This window comes from Pinus tabuliformis, chromosome 2_2, assembly GCF_031772625.1.
Source record: "Pinus tabuliformis cultivar Carrire ecotype Pingquan chromosome 2_2, CPIR1, whole genome shotgun sequence".
NCBI lineage: Eukaryota > Viridiplantae > Streptophyta > Pinopsida > Pinales > Pinaceae > Pinus > Pinus tabuliformis.
Window position 1 is genome coordinate 801,347,165 of NC_142300.1, and position 18,746 is coordinate 801,365,910.

General features: G+C 51.1%; 1 non-coding gene across 1 annotated transcript; it reads right to left on the bottom strand.

Moving 5' to 3' along the window:
* Positions 1-2,694: 2,694 nt before the first annotated feature.
* On the bottom strand, positions 2,695-4,507 carry LOC149195214 (18S ribosomal RNA). The gene has a single exon (XR_016255402.1). It is a non-coding gene; the product is annotated as an 18S ribosomal RNA (ribosomal RNA).
* Positions 4,508-18,746: the final 14,239 nt, after the last annotated feature.

An 18,746-nucleotide genomic window follows, 5' to 3' on the forward strand; every position in this document is an offset into this window, starting at 1 on the left:
TAAAGACGCCGGAACACATCTCTAGCCTAGACCTCTATATGTTTGCGTTAAGTTCCAATGCGTTTTTAGGTTTATTCAGTTTATTTTATGGTTGATCTTGAATTAAGTTTCGGTTTCAGGCCCTATCATGTGATCTCTCACAATTACCTAGATGCAGACTACATGCCAAAGAATACCATTTCGTTCGATGAATTCTAACTATGAGAGGGTTAAGAGTTTTCAACCAAACAAAATGAACTCAATCAATCAAACAATCTAATGCAGCTAATGGCAAAGAAATGAAACTTTTTCTTTTGAGAACACAAATCAATGAAATGCTCTTTTTCCCATTAACTATTGAATGCAAAAGATATTAGTTTGATTTCTTTTTCCAATGGCACGATGCGCTTGAAATAAATTTTGAGAGACAGCAACACCGAGTAAAGAGAAATCAAATCACTCAATGAAAAACACAACAAGCGTGAAAAGAGCCGATTAAACCCAAGCAAATGTGATCTGTGTCTAGGTAGTGAGAGTAATCGAAACAATCCGAGGACTGGTTCAATGACAATCACCTAAACAACCAAGCAAAGAAAGCAAAAAGAGGAAGGTTTTCGCAATAGCAAAGGCAAGTAGCAACGAATCTTTGTGAACGAGTGATAAAACAAAGTCAATCCAGCGAAAACGGGATGATAGCACTAGGTCACAGGACACAAAACAAGATCCGCCCAACAAGACTTCGCAAGCAAGTGCTTCACAATTCAAATAATAAAAATCAAGTCATAAACCAGGTAGAAAGAGTAGGAGATAGTCAAACCAACAGGCTCAGGAGGTAAAATTGAAACAGATTCAATTCTACAGGATCAGCGCGGGTAACCCGCATCAACAATGCGCTGACCAGAAAACACGCGTAGCAACAAGGCACTGTCAGCGCGGAAGTACATGACTTAAGCGCGCTGGTTCGATTTCAGAACCATCGCGATTGTTTAACGTACAAGCACGATGACCATGAAGTCAAAGAAACAGCTATGCGCTATCAGTGCGACTGTTTTGATATAAACTGCGCTAAGGCTAAAAACAGGCAGAATCAAGCCAAAAACTCCCAAACCAAGGCAAGAACTCTTTAAACAATTAAGACACCTCCCAGACTGAACCAGGAAGTCTAAAAGTAGAGGGCTAATCCCCAATCTTTGAAAAGGGAGTAACAATCAAACTCAAAACAAGAATGAACAAAAAGAGACAAAGGCCAGCTCCACAGCAGAGTCGCCAAATTGTTGGAGAGGTAAATCCCCTCTACGGATAGAGGCGATCCCTACTAGCCCAGAATGGGTCTAGCAACAATCAATCAATGCTACTATGCAAGTCCCTAATTGCAAATAAAAGATAGGCAATGAACACCTACTTGGATTCCAACGCTATTGTTTGATGAAAAGATGTCGTTCTCGCTCCTTCGCTTTGGCCGGTCACGATCTTCCACAATCCCCGTAGATAGATACCTGCACACACGAAGAGAAACACAAACACAAGCGTGAAATCTAATAAATGCAATTATACATCAGTCAGAAAGGATGTAATTCACATTAACCATTACAAACACAAATGAGAATGGAACCATAACAGTAGTCATCTATTATTAATCAATAACAGAGAAAGGTACAACCAAAGTTCTGACGTTGAGTCCTTCTCAAGAGGGTCTAGCCAACAAGTCTCTTAAGCATTCACCCTTGGAGGTAGATTCTCCCAAGACAAAATCTCTCTCTCACACAAGCAATACTCACAACCTTCCTTAGGCTCTCTAGAAAATCCACACTTGTCACACCAACTACCTACTAGCAGCAGCACTCTAAGCACTATGAATTCCACACTATCCAAACTAGCTGCTCATGGCAATGGTAGATGTTTAAATAGGAGAAGGAGTCTCCATGAATGGTGGGAGGATGAGCTTATCTCCAAGGAAGGTGGTTCAAATGACGAACAGACATGCCATAGAAGGGAGGGCGATATTTACAAGGCCAACAACCAGGTCTAGAGTCATCTGGGAGGCTGGATGTTAGAACAAACTCACCCAAACTAGATCAGCGCGGGTGTATAACTACACTGGAGCGCTGACATCGCATCTTAATAACGGAGAAAGTCGTGTCAGCGCGACTTCATACAAGCATAGGATGCGCTGGCTCATGAAATTCGACCAGCGCGGAAAACCCGTGTGCTTCCGTGCTGGCAGCGCATCAGTTGCACTATCAGCCGCCCGTCAGCGCGGTTATTTTAATAACAGTCGCGATGATGGAATAAACTTTGGCAAAGAGGGTCATTTGGCCAGTTTAGAGAGCATGAGTATGATGGATTTGATTTCATGACACAGTAGGGAGACTGACAGGTAGACAGTGACAAATTACTGTGTAACAGTATCTACCGAGCACCTCAACTCTGCAGCAACCATGCCTGGTCGAACAGATCATCAGAAGGGCTCCCAAGAAACAAGCTTCTGGACCCCCTGAAGAAACACATTGGGGGGAAGAAAAACAAAGGATGGGTGGGACAAGCACAAGCATGGCTTGCAAGCACACACGAAAAAGCAAGCGTAGTTACCTCGAGACAAGCAACCAACAATGTTCCCGCCAAACACCAAACCCGCTCCCCTAGAGATGCACCACAAAGTCCCACATTGCAATCGAAACCCAACCAACCCGAACCAAAAAAGCAAACCCCTGCTATCAATGATCCTACCGCAGGTTCACCTACGGTAACCTTGTTACGACTTCTCCCTCCTCTTAATGATAAGGTTCAATGAACTTCTCACGACGTCGATGGCGGAGAACCACCATCGTCGACGCAATCTGAACACTTCACCGGATCATTCAATTGGTAGGAGCGACGGGCGGTGTGTACAAAGGGCAGGTACATAGTCAACACGAGTTGATGACACGCACTTACTAGGAATTCCTCGTTGAAGACCAATAATTGCAATGGTCTATCCCCATCACGATGCAATTTGAGTAGATTTCCCGATCCTCTCGAACCAGGAATAAAAACTCATTGGCTGCATCAGTGTAGCACGTGTGCGGCCTAGAACATCTAAGGGCATCACAGACTTGTTATTGCCTCAAACTTCCATTGCGTAAACGGCCATAGTCCCTCTAAGAAGATGGCCGCGAAGCAGAACCTCCATGTAGCTAGTTAGCAGGCCGAGGTCTCGTTCGTTATCGAAATTAACCAGACAAATCGCTCCACCAACTAAGAACGGCCATGCACCACCACCCATAGAATCAAGAAAGAGCTCTCAATTTGTCAATCCTTACTATGTCTGGACCTGGTAAGTTTCCCCGTGTTGAGTCAAATTAAGCCGCATGCTCCACTCCTGGTGGTGCCCTTCCATCAATTCCTTTAAGTTTAAGCCTTGTGGCCATACTCCCCTCGGAACCCAAACACTCTGATTTCTCAGAAGGTGTTGGTGGAGTCCTTAGAGCAACATCTGCCGATCCCTGGTCGGCATCGTTTATGGTTGAGACTAGGACGGTATCTGATCGTCTTCGAGCCCCCAAATTTTGTTCTTGATTAATGAAAACATCCTTGGCAAATGCTTTCACAGTGGTCTGTCTTTCATAAATCCAAGAATTTCACCTATGACAATGAAATATGAATGCCCCCGACAGTCCCTATTAATCATTACTCCGATCCCGAAGGCCAACACAATAGGACCAGACTCCAATCACGTTATTCCATGCTAATGTATTCAGAGCATAAGCTTGCTTTGAGCACTCTAATTTTTTCAAAGTAACAGCGTCGGAACTGCGACCTAGCCAATTAAGGCCAGGAGCATGCTGCCGACAAAAGGGACAGAAGGGCAGGTGCACACCGAGTAGGCGGACCGACCTTTATGGCCCAAGATCCAACTACGAGCTTTTTAACTACAACAACTTAAATATACGCTATTAGAGCTGGAATTACCGCGTCTGCTGGCACCAGACTTGCCCTCCAATGGGTCCTCGTTAAGGGATTTAGATTCTACTCATTCCAATTACTAGACTCGATGAGGCCAGTATTGTTATTTATTGTCACTACCTCCCCATGTCAGGATTGGGTAATTTGCACGCCTGCTGCCTTCCTTGGATGTGGTAGCCGTTTCTCAGGCTCCCTCTCCGGAATCGAACCCTAATTCTCCGTCACCCGTCACCACCATGGTAGGCCTCTATCCTACCATCGAAAGTTGATAGGGCAGAAATTTGAATGAAGCATCGCCATCATAAGGGCTGTGCGATCCATCGAGTTATCATGATTCACTGGAGAAGCGGGCAAGCCCGCACCGCCCTTTTATCTAAAAAATGCATCCCTTCCAAAGAGTCGGGACTTGGTGCACGTATTAGCCCTAGAATTACTACGGTTATCCGAGTAGTATGGTACCATCAAAAAAACTATAACTGATTTAATAAGCCATCTGCAGTTTCATAGTCTAAATTAGTTCATACTTAGACATGCATGGCTTAATCTTTGAGACAAGCATATGACTACTAGCAGGATCAACTAGGTAGCACCCTCCCGCTTCAAAGGGAATTTTGAGCACTCTCTTACCGAGAGCCAACCTAAACACCCATCAAGTCAAAGGGACGTCAAAATATCATGTAAAACTTTTATGCCTTGCACCTCTTGCATCCCAAGAAGGAAGCACACGCAACATGCCAAGGACATGGCGAACAAATGGGCAGACCTGCCGAGCCACAATGCACCAAGGCCACTTCGAAGTTTGCAGCCACGGCTCAACCAATAATAAAACGAGCGATCACTCACCCACTCCCTTAGAAATGCCTCCAAAGGCATCCACGCCCCGCACCGAGGGCACCTAGGAGTCTACCCGGACAACAGCAACGATGGACCTCGATCACCTGATCACTTGCGATAGCCTCAATGCAAAGGAAACAAATGGAGAAAAACCAACCACGCAACCTCTACATTACAAATGAGCCACAACCCTCACCTCCCCCGCACCAAGGCCACCTAGGAATCCACCCGGATAGCAACAACAATGGACCTCAATCTCCCAACCACCTGAGGCAGCCTCGATGCAAAGGAAAAGGAAGGAAATAGAAAGAGGACAACCAACCGCACAAATCCTATCATAGAGAGGCCATACAAACCTCCCTGTCCCACACCAATGCCACCTAGGAGTCCACCTGGACAACAGCAACAGTGGACCTCGATCGGATGATCACCTGCGGCAGCCTCGACACAAAGGCAAGGGAAGGAAATCATAAAAGACAAGCTGAGCCTGCAACCTCCCGTAGAAATTCCCTCCAACCCACCCCTCCCCTCCCCGCACAGGGGCCACCTAGGAGTCCACCCGGACAGCAGCAACGATGGACCTCGATCGCATAATCACCTACGGTAGCCTCAATGCAGAGAGGAAACAGAAGGAAATAAAACAAGATTAATCGAGCCCACAACCTCTCTTAGAAATGCCCCCCGACCCTCCATGCCACACACCGAGGCCACCTAGGAGTCCACCCGCAACAGCAGCAATGGTGGACCTCGATCACTTGACCGCCTATGGCAACCACGATGCGAAGGCAAAGGAAGGAAGTAAATGCAAATCAAGAGGGTCGCTACACAATACAAGAACACATATCCAAACAGGAGGAGGGATCAAGAAGCTTCGCACCCCACGCACCCTACGTATGGGCAACCTAGCAGATTTCCCACAGCTTTACCGACCACACGATGAATAATTTTCCCCTACGGCCACCTCCACGCAAAGGAGGGAGGTCAAAGCGTTCCACCTCGAAATCCTTCTTCCAAATATCCCCCACCATCGATGACTATAGTAGCAAGTCTCCTCCCCATTGGACCACGAGCGCATACACAATTGAAACAACAAGTGCCCCCCACCCCTCCCAGCAGAGAGGCCACCTAGAAGTCCACCCGGACAGCAGCAACAATGGACCTCGATCGCATGATTGCCTGTGGCAGCCTCAATGCAAAGGAAACGGAAGGAAACAAAACAAAAAGACCAACTGAGCCCACCACCTCTCTTATAAATGCCCCCCGACCCTCCACGCCACACACCGATGCCACCTAGGATTCCACCCGCGACAGCAACAACGGTGGACCTCGATCACTTGACCGCCTGTGGCAACCATGATGCGAAGGCAAAGGAAGTAAGTAAATGCAAATCAAGAGGGTTTCTACACAATACAAGAACACATATCTGAACAGGAGGAGGGATCGGGCAGCTCTGCACCCCATGCACCCTACATACAGGAAACCTAGGAGATTTCCCACAGCTTTACCGATCGAACGATGAATAATTTTCCCCTACAGCCACCTCCACGCAAAGGAGAGAGGTCGAAGCGTTCCACCTCGAAATCCATCTTCTAGATAGCCCCCACCATCGATGACTATAGTAGCAAGCCTCCTCCCCATTGGACCACGAGCGCATACATAATTGAAACAACAAGAGCGCCCCAACCCTCCTCGCAAAGAGGCCACCTAGGAGTCCACCCGGACAGCAGTGACGATGGACCTCGATCGCATGATCGCCTACGGTAGCCTCAATTCAAAGGAAATAGAAGGAAACAAAACAACAAGACTAACCGAGCCCACAACCTCTCTTAGAAATGCCCCCCGACCCTCCACGCCACGCACCGAGGCCACCTAGGAGTCCACCCGCAACAGCAGCAACGGTGGACCTCGATCACTTGACCACCTGTGGCAACCATGATGCGAAGGCAAAGGAAGGAAGTAAATGCAAATCAAGAGGGTCACTACATAATACAAGAACACATATCCGAACAGGAGGAGGGATCGGGCAACTCCGCACCCCACGCACCCTACGTACAGGCAACCTAGGAGATTTCCCACAGCTTTACCGACTGGACGATGAATACTTTTCCCCTACGGCCACATCCACACAAAAGAGGGAGGTTGAAACGTTACACCTCGAAATCCTTCTTCCAGATAGCCCCCACCATCAACATAGCAAGCCTCCTCCCCATTAGACCAGGAGCGCATACACAATTGAAACAACAAATGCCCATAAACGTCGTGACTTAACATTTCCAACCGCAAAAGCCTGCCACGCACACAATATGCAAGGGAAAAGCCGAACCCTCGATCAAACATATGGTCCACCACATCTACCAAAACCTCAAATCCAACGCAACCACGAATGATGTGCACTTTGAAATGAATGCCAATCCTTGACTTTACAATAAGGAGAACAGTGCCTCATGTCGCCCGACGGAAAAAGCAAGCAAGAGGGAGGGTAGGTGGTTTACAACCAAAACCCTTCCACGTCCCTCTTAAATGTATGCATCTCAATCGACAATGCCAACACGGAAAGAGTACAAGCATAGGACACCGGCTCCATAAACAACCGAACAATGAATAGGCTAGCCATCACAAGGAGCCACACCACAACAACCCATACAACTCCCAAAACTTGGAGCAGAAGGGGAATTGTTCACATATGCCTCCCGGGACAAGCATGGCTAGCATTACCGCTCATGCACTACCGAGTGGGTATGGAGAGAAGATGAAAATCGGACACCCTACAAACGACCCAAGGCCATTCTTGAGGCAAACCCAAAAAACCAACTCAATTACCAACCCACCTTTCACACGAAAAGAAAAACCCTCCACACCAAATAGGGAGGAGGTGAACAATATAACGAGGAGCCAATTTCAATGGAGCCACAAATGGCTTCCCAACCTAATCAAAATTTTCTATTCACAACAACCGAGGGGCATGATAGTGACATAGGCAACGACGGAGTTTTGGGGCTTCCATCTGGGACCACAACAACGAAGGCTCAAAGGAGTGCCGAGAAAAGTTTCAACATTCTTATCGTTGGGATGGGAAAGAGGGATGGGGATGAGCATGGCCCACATTACCACTCATGTGCTACTGAGTGGGGATGGAGAGAAGACGAAAACCGGTCGCCCTAAAAATGACCCAAGGCCATCGTTCGGGCAAACCCGATAAAGCAACTCGATTACCAACCCACCTTTCACATGGAAAGAAAACCTGTCACTGGTATCTTCTGGAGGGGTACGAGGGGGACGAGGACAAGCCAAGGAGCCACACCACAACAACCCATACAGCGCCAAGAACTTAGAGAGCAGAAGGGGACTTGTTCATGTATGCCTCTGGGGACGAGCATGGCCAACATTAGCGCTCATGCACTACTGAGTGGGGATGGAGAGATGATGAAAATCGGACACCCTAAAAATGACCCAAGGCCATCATTCAGGCAAACCCGAAAACACAACTCGATTACCAACCCACCTTTCACATGGAAAGAAAACCTGTCACTAGTATTATCTGGAGGGACACAAGGGGACCAAGATGAGCCAGGGAGCCAAACCACAACAACCCCTACAACTCCAAGAACTTAGAGAGCAATTGTCCACATATGCCTCCCGGGACGAGCATGGGCAACATTACCGCTCATGCACTACCAAGTGGGGATGGAGAGAAGATGAAAATCGGCCACCCTACAAACGCCCCAAGGCCATCGTTCAGGCAAACATGAAAACACAACTCGATTACCAACCCACCTTTCACATGGAAAGAAAACCTGTCACTAGTATCATCTGGAGGGGCACGAGGGGGACCAGAACGAACCAAGGAGCCACACCACAACAAAACAACCCATACAGCTCCAAGAACTTGGAGAGCGGAATGGGAATTGTTCACATATGCCTCCCATGACGAGCCTGGCCAACATTAACGCTCATGCGCTACCGGGTGGGGATGGAGAGAAGATGAAAATCGGCCTCCCCACAGATGACCCAAGGCCATCGTTCAAGCAAATGAAAAAACACAACTCGATTACCAACCCACCTTTCACACGGAAAGAAAATCTGACGCTCGTATCATCTGGAGAGGCATGAGGGGACCAGGACGAGCCAGGGAGCCACACCACAACAACCCATACAACTCCAAGAACATGGAGAGCAGAAGGAGAATTGTTCACATATGCCTCCTAGGATGAGAATGGCCAACATTACCGCTCATGCGCTACCGAGTGGGGATGGAGAGAAGATGAAAATCGGCCGCCCTACAAATGACCCAAGGCCATCGTTCAGGCAAACATGAAAGCACAAATCGATTACCAACACACCTTTCACACGGAAAGAAAACCTGTCACTGGTATCATCAGGAGGGGCACGAGGGGACCAGGACGAGCCAAGCAGCCACATCACAACAGCCCATACAACTCCAAGAACTTGGAGAGCGGAAGTGGAATTGTTCACATATACTTCCCAAGCCGAGCCTAGCCAACATTACCGCTCATGTGCTACCGAGTGGGGATGGAGAGAAGATGAAAATCGACCGCCCTACAAATGAACCAAGGCCATCGTTCAGACAAACCCGAAAACACAACTCGATTACCAACCCACCTTTCACACGGAAAGAAAACCTGTCGCTCGTATCATCTGGAGGGACACATGGGGACCAGGACGAGCCAAGGAGTCACACCACAACAACCCATAGAGCTCCAAGAACTTGGAGAGCCGAAGGGGAATTGTTCACATATGCCTCCCAAGACGAGCATGGCCAACATTACCGCTCATGCACTACCGAGTGGGGATGGAGAGAAGATGAATATCGACCACCCCACAGACGACCCAAGGCCATCGTTCAAGCAAACGCAAAAACACAACTCGATTACCAACCCACCTTTAACACGGAAAGAAAACCTGTCGTTGGTATCATCTGGAGCGACACGAGGGGACCAAGATGAGCCAGGGAGCCACAACACAACAACCCATACAGCTCCAACAACTTGGAGAGTGGAAGGGGAATTGTTCACATATGCCTCTGAGGACGAGCATGTCCAACATTACTGCTCATGTGCTACCAAGTGGGGATGGGGAGAAGATGAAAATCGGTCGCCCTACAAACGACCCAAGGCCATCGTTCAGGCAAATGCGAAAACACAACTCGATTACCAACCCACCTTTCACACGGAAAGAAAAACCTGTCACTGGTATCATCGAGAGGGGCATGAGGGGACCAGGATGAGCCAGGGAGCCACACCACAACAGCCCATACAGCTCCAAGAACTTGGAGAGCGGAAGGGGAATTGTTCACATATGCCTCCGAGGACGAGCATGGCCAACATTACCGCTCATGCGCTACCGAGTGGGGATGGAGAGAAGATGAAAATCAACTGCCTACAAATGACCCAAGGCCATCATTCAGGAAAACACGAAAACACAACTCGATTACCAACCCACCTTTCACACGGAAAGAAAACCTGTCGCTGGTATCATCGGGAGGGGCACGAGGGGACTAGGACGAGCCAGGAGCCACACCACAACAGCCCATACAACTCCAAGAACTTGGAGAGCGGAAGGGGAATTGTTCACATATGCCTCCCAGGCCGAGCTTGGCCAACATTACTACTCATGCACTACCGAGTGGGGATGGAGAGAAGATGAACATCGGCCGCCCCACAGATGACCCAAGGCCATCGTTCAGGCAAACCCAAAAACACAACTCGATTACAAACCCACCTTTCACACGGAAAGAAAACCTGTCACTAGTATCATCTCGAGGGGCACACGGGACCAGGACGAGCCAAGGAGCCACACCACAATAGCCCATATAGCTCCAAGAAATTGGACAGCCGAATGAGAATTGTTCACATATGCCTCCCAAGATGAGCATGGCCAACATTATCGCTCATGCACTACCGAGTGGGGATGGAGAGAAGATAAAAATCAGCCACCCCACAGACGACCCAAGGCCATCGTTTAGGCGAACGCAAAAACACAACTCGATTACCAACCCACCATTCACACGGAAAGAAAACCTGCCTCTGGTATCATCTGCAGAGGCACGAGGGGACCAGGACAAGCCAGGGAGCCACACCACAATAGACCATACAGCTCCAAGAACTTGGAGAGCAGAAGGGGAATCGTTCACACATACCTCCCAGGATGAGCATGGCCAACATTACTGGTCATGTGCTACCGAGTGGGGATGGAGAGAAGATGAAAATTGACGGCCCTAAAAATGACCCAAGGCCATCATTCAGGCAAATCCGAAAGCACAACTCGATTACCAACCCACCTTTCACATGGAAAGAAAACCTATCACTGGTATCATCTATAGGGGCTTGCGGGGACCAAGACGAGCCAGGGAGCCACACCACAACAACCCATACAGCTCCAAGAACTTAGAGAGAGGAAGGGGAATTGTTCACATATGCCTCCGAGGACGAGCATGGCCAACATTACCTCTCATGCGCTACAGAGTGGGGATGGAGAGAAGATGAAAATCAGCCGCCCTACAAATGACCCAAGGCCATCATTTAGGCAAACACGAAAACACAACTCAATTACCAACCCACCTTTCACACGAAAAGAAAATCTGTCGCTGGTATCATCGGGAGGGGCACGAGGGGACCAGGACGAGCCAGGGAGCCACACCACAACAGCCCATACAACTCCAAGAACTTGGAGAGCAGAAGGGGAATTGTTCACATATACCTCCCAGGCCGAGCCTGGCGAACATTACCGCTCATGCTCTACCAAGTGGGGATGGAGAGAAGATGAACATCGGCCACCCCACAGACGACACAAGGCCATCGTTCAGGCAATACCGAAAACACAACTCGATTACCAACCCACCTTTCACACGGAAAGAAAACCTGTCACTGGTATCATCTGGAGGGGCAGGCGGGGACCAGGACGAGCTAAGGAGCCACACCACAACAACCCATACAGCTCCACGAAATTGGAGAGCCGAACGAGAATTGTTCACATATGCCTCCCAAGACGAGCATGGCCAACATTACCGCTCATGCAGTACCGAGTGGGGATGGAGAGAAGACGAAAATCGGCTGCCGCACAGACGACCCAAGGCCATCATTCAGGAAAACGCGAAAACACAACTCGATTACCAACCCACCTTTCACACAGAAAGAAAACCTACCGCTAGTATCATCTGTAGAGGCATGAGGGGACCAAGACGAGCCAGGGAGCCACACCACAACAGCCCATACAGCTCCAAGGAATTGGAGAGCGGAACGGGAATTGTTCACATATGCCTCTCAGGATGAGCATGGCCAACATTACCGCTCATGCGCTACCGAGTGGGGATGGAGAGAAGATGAAAATTGGAGGCCCTACAAATGACCCAAGGCCATCGTTCAGGAAAACCTGAAAGCACAACTTGATTACCAACCCACCTTTCACACGGAATTTAAACCTGTCGCTGGTATCATCTAGAGGGGCATGCAAGGACCAGGACGAGCCAGGGAGCCACACCACAATAGCCCATACAGCTCCAAGGACTTGGAGAGTAGAAGGGGAATTGTTCATATATGCATCCCAAGATGAGGGTGGCCAACATTACCGCTCATGTGCTACTGAGTGGGGATGGAGAGAAGATGAAAATTGGCAGCCCTACAAACGACCCAAGGCCATCGTTCAGGCAAATGTGAAAACACAACTTAATTACCAACCCACCTTTCACACGGAAAGAAAACCTGTCGCTGGTATCATCTGGAGAGGCACGAGGGGACCAAGAAACGCGAAAACACAACTCAATTACCAACCCACCTTTCACACGGAAAGAAAACCTGTCGAACGGATCATCTGGAATTTGCATGGGCCCCCGCACGACAGAAACGAAGTGACAAGGGAGAGCCAGGAAAATGAGCAGCACGAACATGCACAAAGCCAACCTCAGGTCACAACTTAGCATTTTTGATATGGGCTCATTGGCCCGTGCGCACCCTCACCCGAACGAATTTTCATGGGCGAACCGTACAACCGAAACGAAGTGACAAGGGAGAGCCGGGCAAACGAGCTGCACGAACGTGCACAAAGCAAACCTCTGGTCACAACTTAGCATTTTTTGATACGGGCCTATTCGCCAGGCGTGCCCTCACCTGAACGACTCGTTTGAATGAGTTCACGTTGACGCCCTCAAACGACCCGCCCGAACGACCGAAACGAAGCGACAAGGGAGAGTCGGGCAAACGAGCTGCACGAACGTGCACAAAGCCAACCTCGGGTCACAAATTAGCATTTTTGATACGGGCTCGTTCGCCCGGGCGCGCCCTTGCCCGAACGACCCGCCTGAACGAGTTCAAACGAGTGCCCTCAAACGACCCGCCTGAACGATTTTGCATGGGCGCCCGAACGACCGAAACGAAGCGGCAAGGGAGCACCGAGCCAACGAGCTGCACGAACGTGAAAAAAGCCAACCTCGGGTCACAACTTAGAATTTTTAATATGGGCTCGTTCGCTCGGGCGTGCCCTCGCCTAAATGACCCGCCCGAACGAGTTCACACGGACGCCCACAAACTACCCGCCCAGACAATTTTGCATGGGCTCTCGAATGACTGAAATGAAGCGACAAGGGAGAGCTAGGCAAACGAGCTGTATGAACGTGCACAAAGCCAACCTCGGGTCACAACTTAGCATTTTTCATACGGGCTCGTTCGCCAGGGCGTGCCCTCGCTTGAACGACTCGCCCGAATGAGTTCACATGGGCACCCTCAAACGACCCGCCTGAACGATTTAGCATGGGCGCCCGAACGATCGAAACAAAGCGACAAGGCAGAGCCGGGCAAACAAGCTACACGAAGGTGCACAAAGGCAACCTCGGGTCACAACTTAGCATTTCTGATACGGGCTCGTTCACCCGAGCGCACCCTCGCCCGAACGACCCACCCGAACGAGTTCACACGGACACCCCAAAATGACCCGCCCGCACGATTTTGCATGGCTGCCCGAATGACCGAAACGAACCAACAAAGGGGCGCAAGGCAAACGAGCTGCACGAAAGTGCACAAAGCCAACCTCGGGTCACAACTTAGAATTTTTTGATACGGGCTCATTCGTCTGAGTGAGCCCTCGCCTGAACGACCCGCCTGAACGAGTTCACATGGACGCCCTCAAACGGCCCACCCGAATGACCGAAACGAAGCGACAATGGAGAGTCGGGAAAACGAGCTGCACAAACATGCATAAAGCCAACCTTGGGTCACAACTTAGCATTTTTGGGTACGGCTCATTCCCCCGGGTAGGCCCTCATCCGAACGACCCGCCTAAACGAGTTCACATGGATGCCCTCAAATGATTCGCCCGAACGACCGAAATGAAGCGACAAGAGAGAGTCGGGCAAACGATCTGCACGAACGTGCACAAAGCCAACCTCGGGTCACAACTTAGCATTTTTGATATGGGCTCGTTCGCTCGTGCGCGCCCTCCCCCGAATGACCCGCCCAAACGAGTTCACATGGACGCACTCAAACGACCCACCCGAACGATTTTGCATGTGTGCCCGAACGACCGAAACGAAGCGACAAGGGAGAGTCGGGCAAACGAGCTGCACGAATGTGCACAAAGCCAACCTCGGGTCACAACTTAGCATTTTTGATACGGGCTCATTCGCCCGAGCGCGCCCTCACCCAAACAACCTGCCCGAACGACCCGCCTGAACAAGTTCACACTAGCGCCCTCAAACGACCCGCCCGAACAATTTTGCATGGGCGCCTGAATGACCGAAACGAAGCGACAAGGGAGAGTCGCGCAAACGAGCTGCACGAACGTGCACAAAGCCAACCTTGGGTCACAACTTAGCATTTTAGATACGGGCTCGTCTGCCGGGTTCACCCTCGCCTGAGTGACCCACTCGAACGAGTTCACAGGGGCGCTCTCAAATGACCCGCCCGAACGATTTTGCATGGGCGCCCGAATGACTGAAATGAACCGACAAGGGAGAGCCGGGCAAACGAGCTTCACAAATGTGCACAGAGCCAACCTTAAGTCACAACTTAGCATTTTTGATATAGGCTCGTTCACCCAGGCGTGCCCTCGCTCGAACGACCCACCCAAATGAGTTCACACGGGCACCCCCAAACGACCCACCCGAAGGATTTTGCATGGGCGCCCGAACGACCGAAACAAATCCACAAGGGAGAGCCGAGCAAACGAGCTGCACCAATGTGGACAAATCCAACCTCGGGTCACAACTTAGCATTTTTGATACGGGCTCGTTCGCCAGGATGCGCCCTTGCTCAAATGACCCACCTGAACGAGTTCACACGGGCGCCCTCAAACGACCTGCCCAAACGACCGAAACAAAGCAACAAGAGAGAGTCGGGCAAACGAGCTGCATGAACGTGCACAAAGCCAACCTCGGGTCACAACATAGAATTTTTCATACGGGCTAGTTCACCTGGGTGTGCCCTCGCCCAAATGACCCGCCCGAACGAGTTCACACGGGCACCCTCAAATGACCTGCACGAATGATTTTGCATGGGCGCCCGAACGTCCGAAACGAACCGACAAGGGAGAACTGGGAAAACGAGCTGCATGAACGTTCACAAAGCCAACCTCGGGTCACAACTTAGCATTTATGATACGGGCTCGTTCACCCGGGCGCGCCCTCGCCCAAAGGACCCGCCTGAACGAGTTCACACGGGCGCCCTCAAACGACCCGCCCGAACGATTTTGCATGGGTGCCCGAACGACCGAAATGAACCGACAAGGGAGAGCTGGGAAAATGCGCTGCACGAACGTGCACAAAGCCAACCTTGGGTCACAACTTAGAATTTTTGATACGAGCTCATTCGCCTGAGCGCGCCCTCGCCCGAACGAGTTCACACGGGCACCCTCAAACGACCTGCCCGAACGATTTTGCATGGGCGCCAGAACGACTAAAACGAAGCGTCAAGGGAGAGCCGGGAAAACGAGCTGCACGAACATGCACAAAGCTAACCTCGGGTCACAACTTAGCATTTTAGATACGGGCTCGTTCACCCAGGTTCACCCTCGCCCAAATGACCCGCTCGAACGAGTTCACACGGGTGCCCTCAAACGACCCGCCCGAACGATTTTGCATGGGCGCCTGAATGACTGAAACGAGCCGAGAAGGGAGAGCCAGGAAAATGAGCGGCACGAACGTGCAAAAAGCCAACATCGGGTCACAACTTAGTATTTTTGATACAGGCTCGTTCACCCTGGCGCGCCCTTGCCCGAATGACCCGCCCAAACGAGTTCACACCGGCGCCCTTAAACGACCCACCCAAAGGATTTTGCATGGGCTTCGGAACGACCGAAATGAACCGACAAGAGAGAGCCAGGCAAACGAGCTGCACGAACATGCACAAAGCCAACCTCGGGTCACAACTTAGCATTTTTCATACCGGCTCGTTTGCCAGGGCGTGCCCTTGCCCGAACGACCCGCCCGAACGAGTTCACACGGGCGCCCTCAAATGACCTGCCCGAACGACCAAAACAAACCGACAAGGGAGAGCCGAGAAAACGAGCTGCATGAACGTGCACAAAGCCAACCTCAGGTCAAAACTTATAATTTTTGATACGGGCTCGTTCGCCCGGGCGCACCCTCGCCCGAATGACATGCCCGAACGAGTTCACGCAAGCGCCCTCAAACGACCCGCCCGAACGATTTTGCATGGGCGCCCAAACGACCGAAACAAACCGACAAGGGAGAGCCGGGAAAATGAGCTGCACGAACATGCACAAAGCGAACGTGTGTTCTTGTAAAGAATTTCACCCCTCTCTCTCCCTTGGGCCTCATGCTTTAGGGGGCATCTGTTACACAGCAATTTGTCACCGTCCCTGTTACCCCTCACCCGCACACAGGAGGACTCATTCATGGGCTCGTTCCCCCGGGCGCGCCCTCGCCCGAATGAGTTCACACGGACACCCTCAAACGACCCGCTCGAACGACCGAAATGAAGCGACAAGGGAAAACCGGGCAAACGAGCTGCACGAGCGTGCACAAGCCAACCTCGGGTCACAAATTAGCATTTTTTATATGGGCTCGTTCACCCGGACGCGCCCTCGCCCGAACGACCCGCCCGAATGAGTTCACATGGGTGCCCTCAAATGACCCGCCCGAACGATTTTGTATGGGTGCCCGAACGACCGAAACGAAGAGACAAGGGAGACCCGGGAAACGAGCTGCACGAACGTGCACAAAGCTAACCTCGGGTCACAAATTAGCATTTTTTATACGGGCTCGTTCGCCCGGGCACGCCCTCGCTTGAACGACCCTCCCGAACGAGTTCACACGGGCGCCCTCAAATGACCCAACCGATCGATTTTGCATGGGAACTCGAAATACCAAAACAAACCGACAAGGGAGAGCCAGGCAAACGAGTTGCACGAACGTGCACAAAGCCAACCTCGGTTCACAAATTAGCATTTTTGATACAGGCTCGTTCGCCCGGGCGTGCCCTCGCCCGAACGACCCGCCGGAACAAGTTCACACGGGTGCCCTCAAACGACCCGCCCGAACAATTTTGCATGGGCACGCGAATGACCAAAACGAAGCGATAAGGGAGAGCCGGGAAAACGAGCTGCACGAACGTGCACAAAGCCAGCCTCGAGTCAGAACTTAGCATTTTTGATACGGGCTCGTTCGCCGGATACGCCCTCGCCCGAACGACCCACCCGAACGAGTTCACATGAGCGTCCTCAAATGACCTGCCCGAACGATTTTGCATGGGCGCCCGAACGACCGAAACGAAGCAACAAGGGAGAGCCGGGAAAATGAGCTGCACGAACATGCACAAAGCCAACCTCAGGTCACAACTTAGCATTTTTTATTCGGGCTCCTTCGCCCAGGCGCGCCCTCACCCGAATGACCCACCCGAAGAAGTTCACACGGGTGCCCTCAAATGACCCGCCCGAACGATTTTGCATGGGTGTGCGAATGACCGAAACGAAGCAACAAGGGATAGTCGGGCAAACGAGCTGCATGAACATGCACAAAGCCAACCTCGGGTCACAACTTAGAATTTTTGATACGGCCTCGTTTGCCCGCCCGCGCCCTCGCCCAAATGACCCGCCCGAACGAGTTCACATGGGCACCCTCCAACGACCCACCCCAACGATTTTGCATGGGCGCCCAAACGATCGAAACGAAGCGACAAGGGAGAGCCGGGAAAACGAGCTGCACGAATGAGCAGAAAGCCAACCTCGGGTTACAAGTTAGCATTTTTGATACAGGCTCGTTCGCCTGCGCGCGCCCTCACCCAAACGAGTTCACACGACCTCCCTCAAACGACCCGCCTGAACGATTTTGCATGGGTGCCCGAACGACCGAAACGAACCGAAAAGGGAGAGTCGGGCAAATGAGCTGCACGAATGTGCACAAAGCCAACCTTGGGTCACAACTTAGCATTTTTGATACAGGCTTGTTCGCCTGGGCGTGCCCTCGCCCGAACGACCCGCCGGAACAAGTTCACACGGGCGCCCTCAAACGACCCGCCCGAACGATTTTGCATGGGCGCATGAATGACCAAAACGAAGCGACAAGGGAGAGCTGGGCAAACGAATTGCACGAACGTGCACAAAGCCAGCCTCCGGTCAGAACTTAGCATTTTTGATACAGGATCGTTCGCCTGGGCACGCCCTCGCCCGAACGACCCGCCCGAACGAGTTCACACGGGCGTCCTCAAGTGACCTGCCCGAACGATTTTGCATGGGCGCCCGAACGACCAAAACAAACCAACAAGGGAGAGATAGGCAAATGAGCTACACGAACGTGCACAAAGCCAACCTCGGGTCACAACTTAGCATTTTTGATACGGGATCCTTCGCCCAGGCGCACCCTCACCCGAACGACCCACCCGAACGATTTTGCATGGGTGCATGAACGACCGAAACAAAGCGACAATGGAGAGCCGGGCAAACGAGCTGCACGAACATGCACAAAGCCAACCTCGGGTCACAACTTAGCATTTTTTATACGAGCTCGTTCACGCCGGGTGCGCCCT